Source organism: Aotus nancymaae, unplaced genomic scaffold (assembly GCF_030222135.1).
Source record: "Aotus nancymaae isolate 86718 unplaced genomic scaffold, 86718_ANA_hifiasm-v0.15.2.pri h1tg000057l, whole genome shotgun sequence".
Classification (NCBI taxonomy): Eukaryota; Metazoa; Chordata; class Mammalia; order Primates; family Aotidae; genus Aotus; species Aotus nancymaae.
The window spans coordinates 29,102,690-29,116,022 of record NW_026988471.1 but is presented as its reverse complement, the minus strand read 5'-3'; the positions used below and the strand labels follow the sequence as shown (position 1 = coordinate 29,116,022).

General features: G+C 44.5%; 1 long non-coding RNA gene across 3 annotated transcripts in view; it reads left to right on the top strand.

Annotated features, from left to right (window-relative positions):
- The window catches only part of LOC105733236 (uncharacterized), an 89,233-nt gene that overhangs the window by 28,260 nt on the left and 47,640 nt on the right, over positions 1-13,333 (top strand). For all 3 annotated transcript variants that reach the window (XR_001111214.3, XR_010337987.1, XR_010337986.1), the window contains exon 3: positions 6,488-6,553. This is a non-coding gene — a long non-coding RNA (uncharacterized LOC105733236). The remainder of the gene's footprint in view (positions 1-6,487; positions 6,554-13,333) is intronic.

The window sequence follows — 13,333 nt, the reverse complement described above, 5'->3', positions numbered from 1 at the left end:
AATCAGGAGGCTGAGGCAGGAAAATCACTTGAACCTGGGAGGCAGAGGTTTCAGTGAGCTGAGATCGCACCACTGCAATCCAACCTAGATGATACAGTGAGACTCCGTCTCAACAAAACAAAACTTGCCTTGGTCTCTCCTTCTGCCTTATGCTCCTCAGTCAAATTCTTTCTTCTGAGGAGGCAAGAATTGAGGTTGCTGCGAACCCAGAGGGATAACTACCACCGCTAACAGTAGAGGGAGCGAGCCTTGAGCAGGAGGAAAACAAGGTTGGGTCTGTTGCTGTTGACTCCCCTGAGTCCTGTTTTCTTCACCTCTAACGTTAGGTACAGTAATAGAGGCTCTACCCACCGCCCAGGGTCATTTTGAGAAACAAGTAAAATGATGAAGGGGACCAGGTGTTTTAAAACAGGAAGTCAGATATTTAAAATAGCTCTCAGTTTCTGAGCCCTGACTATGTTAAGCACTTTCCCACCAGCAGTGGTACTTCTGTGGTGGCACGTCTCACGAAAGTGCCCATGAGAAGCAGTTACACTGTGACATATGCATGCTGGAGCCCTGCGTTAGGCTGGGTAAGGGCTGGGACCTGGGTATCCCCCAGGCTTGGGCGTGGGCCTGCCTCCAGCAGTTCCCTCCTGGGTGTGATGCTGAAGGCGGTCCTTCACGCCTCTGAGTCTCAGTCTCCTCAACGTCATACCTAGCTAATAGAATTGTGTTACAGAATATCCAGGAGACCAGAGAGACCAATGGGTGAAACAGGAGGATTTTATTAGGGTGGCCATCAGCTCAGCGGATTAGCATCCCAAGGCTGAGCCTCGGAGAAAGAAAATGGGGTACTTTTTATATATCCAGGATGACATGGCAGCTAACAGGTTTACAGAAGCCAGAACAAAGAATAGTTAATTAATTTGTAACATGTCTTGTGATGTACAGTACATTTGAAAAATAGCATTTTGAGAAACACATTGTACATTCTTTGGGTGTTGTCCTGCCCTGTGACCCTGCAGCTGGTCAGCAAGAAACACAAGAGTCTTGAGACACCTGGGAACTTCGCTGAGAATGTGGGGAGAATAGATGAGGTAGGTTTTGCAGGGAGTTAGCTAATTTTAAGCAGAGCTGGGGGTTAGGTTTTATATTAAACAGCACATAACACCACAAAATTTATTATATAGCACCTACAAATTGTAAGGTTTTATTTTTACTATTATTGCTATTAATTCCCTTCTTCATTTGTGCTTCTATGGATTAAACAAGACACAGCAGTCCTCCCTTATCCGTGGTTCTGTTTTCTTTGTCCAAAAATATTAAATAAAAAATTCCAGAAATAAACAATGTATACATTTTAAATTGAGTGTCATGATGAAGTCTCACACCGTCCTGCTCCATCCTGCCCGGGGCATGAATCATCCTGGTGTTCAGCATACTCACTGTCTATGCCCCCTACCTGTTAGTCACTTAGTTGCTGTCTAGGTTGTCAGATCAAAACCATAGCATGGGCCGGGCATGCTGGCTCACACCTGTAATCCCAGTGCTTTGGGAGGTGGAGGTAGGATCATTTGAGGCCAAGTGTTTAAGGCCAGCCTGGGCAACATAGTGAGACCCTGTCTCAACAAAACATTAAAAAATTAGCTGGGTGTGGGTGGTATACATCTATAGTCCTAGCTACTTGGGAGACTGAGCTGGGAGGATCGCTTGAGTTCAGGAATTTGAAGCTATAGTGAGCTATGGTTATGCCACTGTACTCCAGCTTGGGTGACAGAGGGAGAGCCTGTCTAAAAAATCAACAAACAAACAAAAATATAGTATATATAGGGTTTGATATGATCTGCGGTTTCAGGCATCCACTGGGCATCTTGGAATGTATCCCTCATGAATAAGCGGGTACCACTATTAGACACATAAAACATTCAGCAAAATACTGATCAAGGGCCTGCAAATATTAGCTTACAAAAGAGACTTTTATTTGCACTTCCCTCCTAGTCACTTAGAGGGCATGCCCGTGCCTGCCTTTGCAGAGCTTACAACCTAGTTAGGAGGTAAGACATTAACATGAGCAGTCCATAACATATAAAGCAGCCAGTAAAAAATAACAATTAGGTGATTCAGACTTTATATATATATATATATATATATATATATTTTTTTTTTTTTTTTTTTTGAGACGCAGTTTCGCTCTTGTTACCCAGGCTGGAGCGCAATGGCGCGATCTCGGCTCACCGCAACCTCTGCCTCCTGGGTTCAGGCAATTCTCCTACCTCAGCCTCCTGAGTAGCTGGGATTACAGGCACTCACCACCATGCCCAGCTAATTTTTTTGTATTTTTAGTAGAGACAGGGTTTCACCATGTTGACCAGGATGGTCTCGATCTCTTGACCTTGTGATCCACCCGCCTCGGCCTCCCAAAGTTCTGGGATTACAGACTTTATGTATTTTAAGGAATTTAGAGTAAGGAGAGTGGTAACTTCAAGCTGGCGTAGGGTCTGGGGTATGGAATGAGAATGACTTTTTGCAAAACAAACTATACATCCATATATTGGATCTTCTGTCACCCTCAAGGCAGGGTTGTAAGGTGAGGAGTGGATAATCTCAACAGCCTGTTCTTATGTGATCGGTTTCCTGCAGGTCAGTTACAGTTTACACTGGTGGCTCCAGGTTGTTTGGAATAAACCATGGGAATAAAATGGAATATAACGGTGGTTCTCAAGCTTAAGTGTATTCAGGATCACTTGGAAGGTTCATTAGAAACTCCACAGGCCCTGTCCCCAGAGATTCTGAGACATTGGGTTTAGGGCTTGGCCCATGGGTTTGCATTTCCAGCCAGTCCCCAGGTGGTAGCTAGGCTGGGGGTCTGTGGGCCACACGCTGGGAGCAGTACTGGAGTGGAGCAGTGTCCAGGGCTGCCCTGGGATGAGAGCACACGTCTGTGTCTCCTGCTTATGGGGGCGGCCTCTGATGTACTCTCAGAACCTGGACTTCTTCCTGTATAAACTTCTGAGGCTTATGTCTTGGGGGAACTGGAGGGAATTACTTAATCTCTCTGAACATCTGTTTCCTTGTTTGAAAGTGGAAATGATAGCTACATGGTAGAGTTGCTGTGAGGACTAATGCAAGTGGAAGCCCACCCTTTCGCACCCCAGACCCCACCAACCTCCCCCTGCCCGACCTTTCAGGCTGACCTTCTCACCTGCCATCCCTGTGGGATATGGCTGTCCCTGTTTGTCGTGGTTGATTCTTTCTGCTCCTGGATCCTCTTCCAGGAGTTTGCCTGACAGACCTGAACTCTTTTCTGACTGACCCCACACCTGGCCTTTGTTCCTCCTCCTCTGTTGGTCTTTCTTGCTGCCAACACATTTCTGAAAATATTGCCCTATAGGTGTTTTTACATAAAGGCACCTGGACTCTGCGAACCCTTCTTATTGTTGTAGCTAAGACTCCAGAAGGTGTCCAGCTACAGTGTCCAGAAGGATCAGGTGTCCAGCTAAGGTGTCCAGAAGGATCAGAACCTGGAAGTCCTAGTTTATAGTGATTGTATGTAATTTTGGCTGTTCCTTCCAGCCAGCCACAGAATGAGCATGTGAGCCAGGCTGGGCTAGTCTTTGTGCTTTCCTTTCTTGCCCACAATAATCGGTCAGTGGAGTGAGCATTGACCAAGGCCAAGTCAATCAAAGTTCTTCCTTTGGGTTTTTTATACAATAACTAATAAAATCTATCTCAGATGATGCAGTATAGCACGTTGTATTTTTCAAAGATGCTTACAACAATGCCTCCCAGACTACAACCCTTCATTTGATGTGGCATTTTTATTTCTCCTATTAAAAGATGGGGTTGGTTTTCCTTTTTCTTGAATCTGAGTAAATGTGGGACTAAGGTGAAAGTAATGCTGTGTGACATCTAAGGCTATGTAATAAAAGATAATACGGTTGACATCTGATTCTCTGGGGATACTGCTCTTGGAAACTTACTCATGCTATGAAGAAGTCCAGGCACCCACATTGGTCATAGACAGATAGGGACCCAACTGAGGTCCCCACCAGCTAACATCAGTCCTCAGACAAGTGGGCAAGGACCCCTCAGGTGATTCCAGCTCCCAGCTGTCCAGTCACCTCTTGCCTTTGAACCCCAGCTGATGCCACACAGACTAGAGATGAGATGTCCTCTCTGAGCCCTGCCCAAAGTATAGATTCATAAGCAAACCAAATTATTGTTGTATAAAGCCACTAAGTTTGGGGTGCCTGGTAATACAGCAATAAATAACTGAAATATGGAACTTGGTAATAAGAATTTGGAATTTCCATCAGCATGTCCCCATTCTATAAAGAAAATTTATTGGCAATAGGGGAGAATGCAGAGACAGCAGAAATAAAAATGATTCCAATGATGATTGAGTCCCCAAGTTCAGTCCCTGAGGTCCTCAGATCCTCACTTCCTTCTGCAATTTTTCCACTTGCACTGAGCTCCCTACCCCAGTTTCTTTCCAACAAATCCATTTTCTTGCTTAAGATAGTTTGATTTAGGGACGGGCACGGTGGCTCACGCCTGTAATCCCAGCACTTTGGGAAGCCGAGGCAGATAGATCACGAGGTCAAGAGATCGAGACCATCCTGGTCAACATGGTGAAACCCTGTCTCTACTAAAAATACAAAAAATTAGCTGGGCATGGTGGCACATGCCTGTAGTCCCAGCTCAGGAGGATGAGGCAGGAGAATTGCCTGAACCCAGGAGGCGGAGGTTGCGGTGAGCCGAGATCGCGCCATTGCACTCCAGCCTGGGTAACAAGAGCGAAACTCCATCTCAAAAAAAAAAAAAGAAAAAAAACCAGATGGTTTGATTTAGGTGTCTACTGCTACTTTCACAAAGAGGTTTTTGTGGTGCTTGTTTCCTTCAGAGTGTGCTGTCCATCTATTCTACTCAAGCAGGGGTCCAAAGAGCAGCAGTCTCTACTGGGAGAAAAGCAAAATTCCAGGCATCCCAAGCCTCCAGAATCTGTGGGGGTGGGGCCCTGGACTCTGTATCTTTTTTTTTTTTTTTTTTTTGAGACGGAGTCTTGCTCTGTCACTCAGGCTGCAGTACAGTGGCGTGTTCTCAGCTCACTGCAACCTCTGCCTCCTGGGTTCAAGCAATTCTCCTGCCTTAGCCTCCCAAGTAGATGGAGCCTCCTAAGTAGCTGGGATTACAGGCATGTGCCACCACACCTGGCTAATTTTTTTGGTATTTTTAGTAGAGATGTGGTTTCACCATCTTGGAAACTGGCCAGGCTGGTTTCCAACTCCTGACCTCAAGTGATCTGCTCACCTCGGCCTCCCATAGTGCTGGGATTACAGGCACGAGCCACCGTGCCCAGCAAGAATCTGTATCTTTTGTTTGTTTTGGGACAGGGTCTCACTCTGTTGCCTAGGATGGAGGACGGTGGCGCAATCATAGCTCAGTATAGCCTTGACCTCCCAAGGCTCTAATGATCCTCCTACGTCAGTCTCCCAAGTGGGTGGGACCACAGGCATGTACCACCATACCCAGCTAATTTTTTAAATTTTTTGTTGAGAAGGGTGTTAGTCCAAACTGTACTATTTGGAAAGCCCCCCACCCAGCCATTTTGCAGACCTTGGTCAAAGTGAAACATTCCATGGGGGTTCAGGCCACAGGAAGCATCCTGTCTAACCTCCTGACCAGGAGGCACAGGAACACCCTTATCATACCCGCCTGGCAAAGGCCCAACTGAAGGAACATCCCTATCACATTCTGCTGGGAAAAAGTGCAAGGAACATCACATTCTGTGGGAACAAGAGCCAGACTGCCTCATCATGGGGACGTCTTCTCAACGTCTTCCCAGCCAGCAAGCCATACTGCCCAGACCCCTCCCACCCAGGCATATGAGTACCCCATCCTGTAAGTGATGGTGGGCTCTGGCATCAAGCAGATCCCTCACCTTCGCAGGTTTCTGCAATCTACCTGTGTTGCTGTGGAGCCTCTCCCTCTGTGTGTGTGTGTGTGTGTGTGTGTGTGTGTGTGTGTCTGTGTCTTTCTTTAATCCTTGCCTTACCTTTAAAAAAAAAATCTAACAAAGGGATCTCACTGCATTACCCAGGCTGTTCTGGAACTCCTGGACTCAAGTGATCCACCTGCCTCAGTCTCCCAACATGGCAAGATTACAGGTGTAAACCACTGTGCCTGGCCAGAATCTGTATCTTAGCTAGCTTGCCTGGTGATTTGTAGATGTGTTATAATCCCAGAGACTACATTATAGCAGGCCTCACTTTTTCTTGCACTCTTTAAAGCATTGGTTAGAGGATGAGGCAAAGTTCCTGAAGGTCAGCTCCAGAGCCTGCCTCATCCACTGTGTCACTCCTGTGAGCTGCATCCCAGATGAGGGGTGCTGTTAGCAGAGGAGTGGAAAAGGAAGGTGGATGATGGTGACTCTAAAGGAAGTCATTTTCCTGTTGAGATAAAGGGTTTGAAATTGTTCATTCATAGCCATTTATTTTCTTTACAGTATGTGCTGAGCCCTGCCCAGGTGTTGGGAGCATATCAAGATATTGACACAGTTCCTGTCCTTAAGGTAATTAAACTTTCATTTTGGAAAAAGATGTGACTAAAAATTTTTTTTTTTTGAGAAGGATTCTCACTCTGTTGCCCAGGCTCAAGTGCAGTGGCACAATCTTGGCTCACTGCAACCTCCGCCTCTCAGGTTCAGGCAGTTCTCCTGCCTCAGCCTCCCTAGTAGCTGGTATTACAGGTGTCTGCCACCACACTTGGCTAATTTTTGTATTTATACTAGAGACAGGGTTTCACCAAGTTGGCCAGGCTGGTCTTGAACTCCTGACCTCAAGTAATCCACCAGCCTCAGCCTCCCAAAGTGCTGGGATTACAGGCATGAGCCACCACACCTGGCTGACTAAAATAATTTAATAATACACTGTAGGTAGCCCATGCTGAAAAGCCGAATGAAAGACACAGCCATGCACCCTGGACACCCGATACAATCGCTATTTCAAATATCTTGTTTCCTGGCCCCATATACTATCAAAACATCCTCCAAAGTTCAATTTATGGGCATCCAAGCAATATTTCCCAGAGTGTCTTTCACATCTGCCAACAGCATAAAACTCTGTATTCACATGTTCCAATTTTTGGCCTAGAAATATAGTCTCTATAGATAGACTTTTAATGAAAGGAAAGATAAATGGTCACCTAGTGGTGAAGCCAAGAAAGGATTAGCAGAGGATGTAAAATGAAGCTGGGTCTAAAAGAAGGGTGGGCAGCCTGGGGGGAGACCAGAAGTGCTGAGGAGCAGCCAGCAGGCGAGCCAGACTATATTGTAGAGGTAGAATCTGCAAAGCAGGCAGGTGGAACTGGGTTTGGCCTCGTAAGCCATGGGGTGGCCCCAGGAGATTAGAGAATGAGAGCTTGGGATGGAAATACCCTCGGAGAAATATTAGTCCAACAGCAGCACACAGGATGCGTCAGGGCATGAGAGGCTGTGAAATGACTTTCCTGGAGGCTTTGCTGTGTCCCATCCTGGGGGGACAGTAGGGCTGGCACTTGGCTTTTTAGCATCTTTGCTATCATATAAAAATCGTTCTTATATTTGCATTTGTAAAGGTTCCTGGTTTCACTGCAGTCTTGATCGATCATTTTCCCAGGAGGCTTATTATTTTTTTTTTATTAAATAGTTGCTTCAAAATGCCGATAATCCCTTTCCAACCTGTGCACATTTTGTCCTGAATCCTATCCCCCCACCCCAATGTGTGGCATTCTCTGCTTAAGTCAGTGTTTGGCAAACAGTAGTGATGATTGGAGAGCATTAAAAACAACAAAAATAATTTTATTGAAGTTTAATTGATGTACACTAGATTGCACATACGTTTTGACATATATATGACCATCACCACATACAATCAAGATTATAAACATCTACATTATCCCTGGAAGTTTCCTCATGCCAATTAGCCCATCAAAAAGTGGGCTAAGGACACGAATAGACAGTTCTCAAAAGAAGATATACAAATAGCCAACAAACATATGAAAAATGCTCAGCATCACTAATGATCAGGGAAATGCAAATGAAAACCACAATGCAGTAAATACCACCTTACTCCCACAAGAATGGCCATAATAAAAAAATGAAAATAAATAATAGATGTTGGCAGGGATGTGGTGAAGGGAACGCTTTTACACTGCTGGTGGAAATGTATATTAGTACAACCACTATGGAAAACAGTGTGGAGATTCCTTAAAGAACTAAAAGCAGAAATACCATTTGATCTAGCAATCCCACTACTGGGTATCTACCCGGAAGAAAAGAAGTCATTATACAAAAAAGATACTTGCACACATATGTTTATAGCAGCACAATTCCCAACTGCAAAAATATGGAACCAGCCTGAATGCCCATCGATCAACTGATGGATAAAGAAATTGTAGTGTATGTATATATATATACATACACACACACACACACCATAGAATACTACTCAGCCATAATAAGGAATGAAATAATAGCATTCACAGAAAACTGGATGGAACTGGAGACCATTATTCTAAGTGAAGCAACGTCAGGAATGGAAAACCAAACATCATATGTTCTCACTCATAAGTGGAAGCTAAGCTATGAGGATGCAAAGGCATAAAAATGCCTCAGCAGTCAGAGAACTGTTTTCTAAAAAATCAATCTGGGCCAGGCATGGTGACTCATGCCTGCAATTTTAACAGTTTTGGAGGCTGAGGTGGGAGGATTGCTTGAGCCCAGAAGTTTGAGACCAGCCTGGGCAAATAGCAAGACCCTGTCTCTACAAAAAAATAAAAAAATTAGCTGGGTGTGGTGGTGAGCCCCTGTGGTCCCAGCAACTCAGGAGGCTGAGGCAGGAGGATTATGTGAGCCCAGGAATTAAAGGTTGCAGTGAGCTATGATCATGCCACTGCACTCCAGCCTGGGCAACACAGCAAGAACCCACCTCTAAAATGAATAATAAAATAAAATATAAATAAAATAAAATAAAATAAATCTGACTATGTTACTCCAAAGCCCAAAATTCTTAGCGCAGATTTCAAAGCCACACAAGATCTCGACCTTTCTTCCCCGGCCTCTCTCCCCTCAGTCTATGCTCTGGCCATGGTCAGTTCTCCGTCTGACCATTTGCTGACCCTGTTGTGTTCAGTCTCAGAAAGTTGGCACACACTGGTCTCTCTGCTTAGAATACGCTTCTTCTTTTTATATGTATATTTGTAGTTTTATTTTCATTTTGATAAGGACACTTAACAAGAGGTCTACCCTGTTAACAAATTTTAAAGTGTAGAATATAGTGTTGTTGACTGTAGGAGCAATTTGTACAGCAGCTGTAGGTGTATTCCCCTTGTAGAACTGAAACTCTGTACCTCACCCCCTGAGCCCACCTGCCCTGTCCTGGGTAAACTCCTCTCACTTTCTGGCTCCCAGAGTTCCATGTGCTTCTCTATTATGGTCTACATCCTGCTTCATTATTGTCTCTTGCTTAATTATGTTAAAGGAAAACGTTAGACAAATTAACTTTAATAGAGTTTAATTTGGGAAAGAATGATTCGAGAATTTGGCAGTCCCCAGAACCAGAATAGGCTCAGAGCCACTCCAGGGCTGCCACATAGTTGGGCAGAAAAAGGAAAGTGACGTCTAGAAAACAGAAGTGAGGTGCAGAAGTAACTAAATCTAGATCGGTTGCAGCTCAGCGTTTGCCTTATTCGAGCACAGTATGAACGGTTGGCCACCTGTGATTGGCCAAAACTCTGTGATTGGTACAAGAGCAGGTTATAGTCTATTGAAACATCTAGTTAGGTTACAGTTCACTACACACAGAGAGACCTTTAGGCTGAACTTAAAATATGTAAGGAGGCAGCTTTAGACTAAATGTAGTTTACCGATTATCCGTCTCCCCTGCTGGCTGTCAGCCCCTTCAAGGTAGGGGGCCTGACTTTCATCCTCATGGCTGTAACTTTAGCATCTAGCAGTCAGCCAAGCATGTAAGAGGTGCTTGATGAACATTAGTTGAGCGAGTTTACCTCTCTGGCTCTCCTTTTTATGCTCCTATTTCTGAACATTCCCTCTTCAATTTACGTTCTTTTCTTAGATATGCTATGGAATAAAACAAATGATAGTACTAGCTTCTCTGCTTTAGGAGCCATTCTGTTTTTTCGGGTGACTGGTTACCTTGCTTCTCTCTATTGTGTGTAGGTTTATACTTTGACTTAAAGGGGAAGCTGAGCACCCCGTCCAGGTTCTGAGAAGCCTCATTATTGCCTCCTCAAGCCTACAAGAACATTAGCTCATTCTCCAGGGCAGCAGCGTTTTCCCAGAGGTGCCATCCCATGAAAGCACTGTCTAACCATCACTATATTAATATTTAGTGACAAATGTAACCAGAATGCATTGTCCTCTAAATTGCAAATAAGACATGAGGACACTGGGTCGTCTTAACCATGACTAAGGACAGGTTGAGTTGTGCTGTAGTCACGAAATCCATGATCTGTTACCACAATGTAGTGATTTGAAACAAAGGTTTATTGCTTGCTTATGCTACTTGCTCATTAGGGTTGGTGGAAGCCTCTGTTCCATGTCACTGACTCATGGACAAGGTAGATAACAGGCTTGGTTTTTTGGAGCATCATTGGTTGCCAGCAGCAAGGGAAGTGGGAAATGGAAAAGCATGCACCAGTGCTTAAATGGTTCCACTTAGAAATGACACACGTTATTTTCATTCACATTTTACTGACCAAATTGAGTCACAGAAGGGGGCAGGGAGATATAATCCTGCTATGTGCCAGGAAGGAGGAGAACTAGAGATACTGGCAAACAATGCTGATGTTTAATCGCTGTAAAAATGGAGACAAAAACAACCCACCAAACACATAGACAATTTCAAAATTGATGTAATTGCACCGCCCATTCCAACATAGATGGTAAGATGAAAGGAGACACAGGATTCACAGCAGACGTGCTCTTGGTGAAGGCAGGGGCACACCATGATGGAGGAAAGGTCAGGTTTGAGTAGCAAGAGCCAAAAAAGGAGTTCAGCGGGAGGCTCTGAAAAAGAAGGGAGCAGCAGGGACACATGGCCAGCAGAGCCAGGAGGTAGGGGATCCGGGCAAGGTCTCAGCCACCGTCTGCTTCCACACTCAGGTGAGCTCCCGTGAACTGATTGCTTGTGCGGCTGCTCTCACCTCTCCCACCTCGTGGTGCCTTAAAGCTCCCTCCCAGATGCTAATAACTCAGGTTAATGGCAGCCACACCTGGGACATGGGCTCAACTCAGGGAAACTAGTGTAAGGTGAGGAGGTCTCAGAGCATCCGGTGTGGGACTTACACAGTCAGCCAGGAGACAAACCATCCCAGTTCATGTGAGAGAGGACATTTGATATAAAGCATCATCTACTTAAAGAACTGAAAAGGCAAAAAGGGAACACTAAGGGAACATGGAGGTGGTAACTGCAGGAAGCACTTACCCTTCTAGGTCTGGACTGCAAAGGAAGAGGTTGGAAGTTTAGAGGAAGGGGCGCTGCTCAACTGGGGCTGGTGTCCCTGAGCTCAGAGGAGGGGCCCTGTGGACCTGGGATGGACCCACCCCTCTGAGGAGGGAGCCACGCTGGCTGGTGCTGGTGTCTCTGAGGCAGCCTGGTAAGACCAGTCATCCAAGCGTTGAAAAAACTGCAAACTGGATTCAGCTGCTGCTGTTGCAAGTAACTGCTGCTGCCGGTGTGAAGCGGCACAGCTGGGTGCTATTCAGACGTAGGACGCTGACGCTGCCAGGAAAGAGCAAGGCCCCCTTTCCTCCTCCAGCCTTGATTCCCTCTTAGTGTCCCCTATTACCAAAGCCTAGGGACAGAGTTTCAGCCCCAGCATCACAAAGCAGGGAAAGAAAGTGATTGTGAAGCTGAGAGACAACAGCTTACTAGCCGGCACAGAAGAAGGAAGATTTGTTTCGCAATGGCCCACGACTGTAATCCAGCATTTTGGGAGGCCAAGGTGGGTGGATCACCTGAGGTCAGGAGTTTGAAACCAGCCTGGCCAACATGGCAAAACCCTATCTCTTTTAAAAAAAACAAAAATTAGGCGGGCATGGTGGCAGCCACTTGTAATCCCAGCTACTCGGGAGGCTGAGGCGGAAGAATTGCTTGGACCTGGAAGGTGGAGGTTGCAGTGAGCTGAGATCACCCCACTGCACTCCAGCCTGGGTGACAGAGGGAGACTCTACCTCAAAAAAAAAAAACCAAAAAACAAAAAACTTGGAAGCAGCAAATTAATTCAGGTTGAGCATTCCTAATTCAGAAATCTGAAATCCAAAATTCCCCCGAATTCAAAACTTTTTGGGCCCTGATATGATACTCAAAGGTCCTGCTCAAAGAAACTGCTAATTGAGGCACTTCAGATTTCAGATTTTCAAATTAGGGATGCTTCACCAGTAAGTATAATGCAAGTAAATATTCCAGAATCTGAAAAAAATGTGAAATCCAAAATAATTCTGGTCCCAAGCACTTTGGATAAGGGATATTCAACCTGTATTAGCAAATTCTTCCTCTGTGGAAGATTCCATTGTAGTCAGAGAACAAATGGTGTAATTTATTATTTTGCATTTGCTGAGGTTTGCATCATGCCCCGGATATGGTTTATCTTGGTATATATTCCATAAGCACTTGGAAAAAAATGTGTATTCTCCTGCTGTTGTGTGGTGGAGTGGAATCTCAACATCAGTTGAATTCTGCTGGATATAGTATTGTTGAGTTTTTCTATAATCTTGCTGATTTTCTCTCTCGTTTTATCAATTGTTGCAAGAGGGATGTTGGACAGTCCAATTGTAATTGTTGACTTATCTATTTCTCCTTTTTACTCTATTAGTTTTTGCTTCACATGCTTTGCAGCTCTGTTGTTTGGTGTGTACACATTTAGAATTGCTATGTCTTTTTGCTGGAATGACCCTTTATCATTACGGTATGTCCCTATCTGTCCCTGGTAATTTTCTTTGCTTTTAAGTTTCCTTTATCTGATAAAGTAGAGCCAATTCTGTATTTTTTGGATTCATGTTTTCACTGTACAGTCTTCTGTGTCAGCTGGTTCCACACTGTGAATTTAAGCAACCATAGGTTGAAAATATTTGAAAAAAAAACACCATGATAAAAATAATACAAATTTTAAAATACAGTATAACAGCTATTTATGTTATATTAAAGGGTTATAAGTAATCTAGAGATGATTTAAAGTACATGGGAGGATGTACATAGATTATATGTAAATCGTATGCTATTTTTTTTTAATAAAGAACTTGAGCATACAAGGATTTTGTTATACCCAGGGGGTCCTGAAACTAATATCCCCA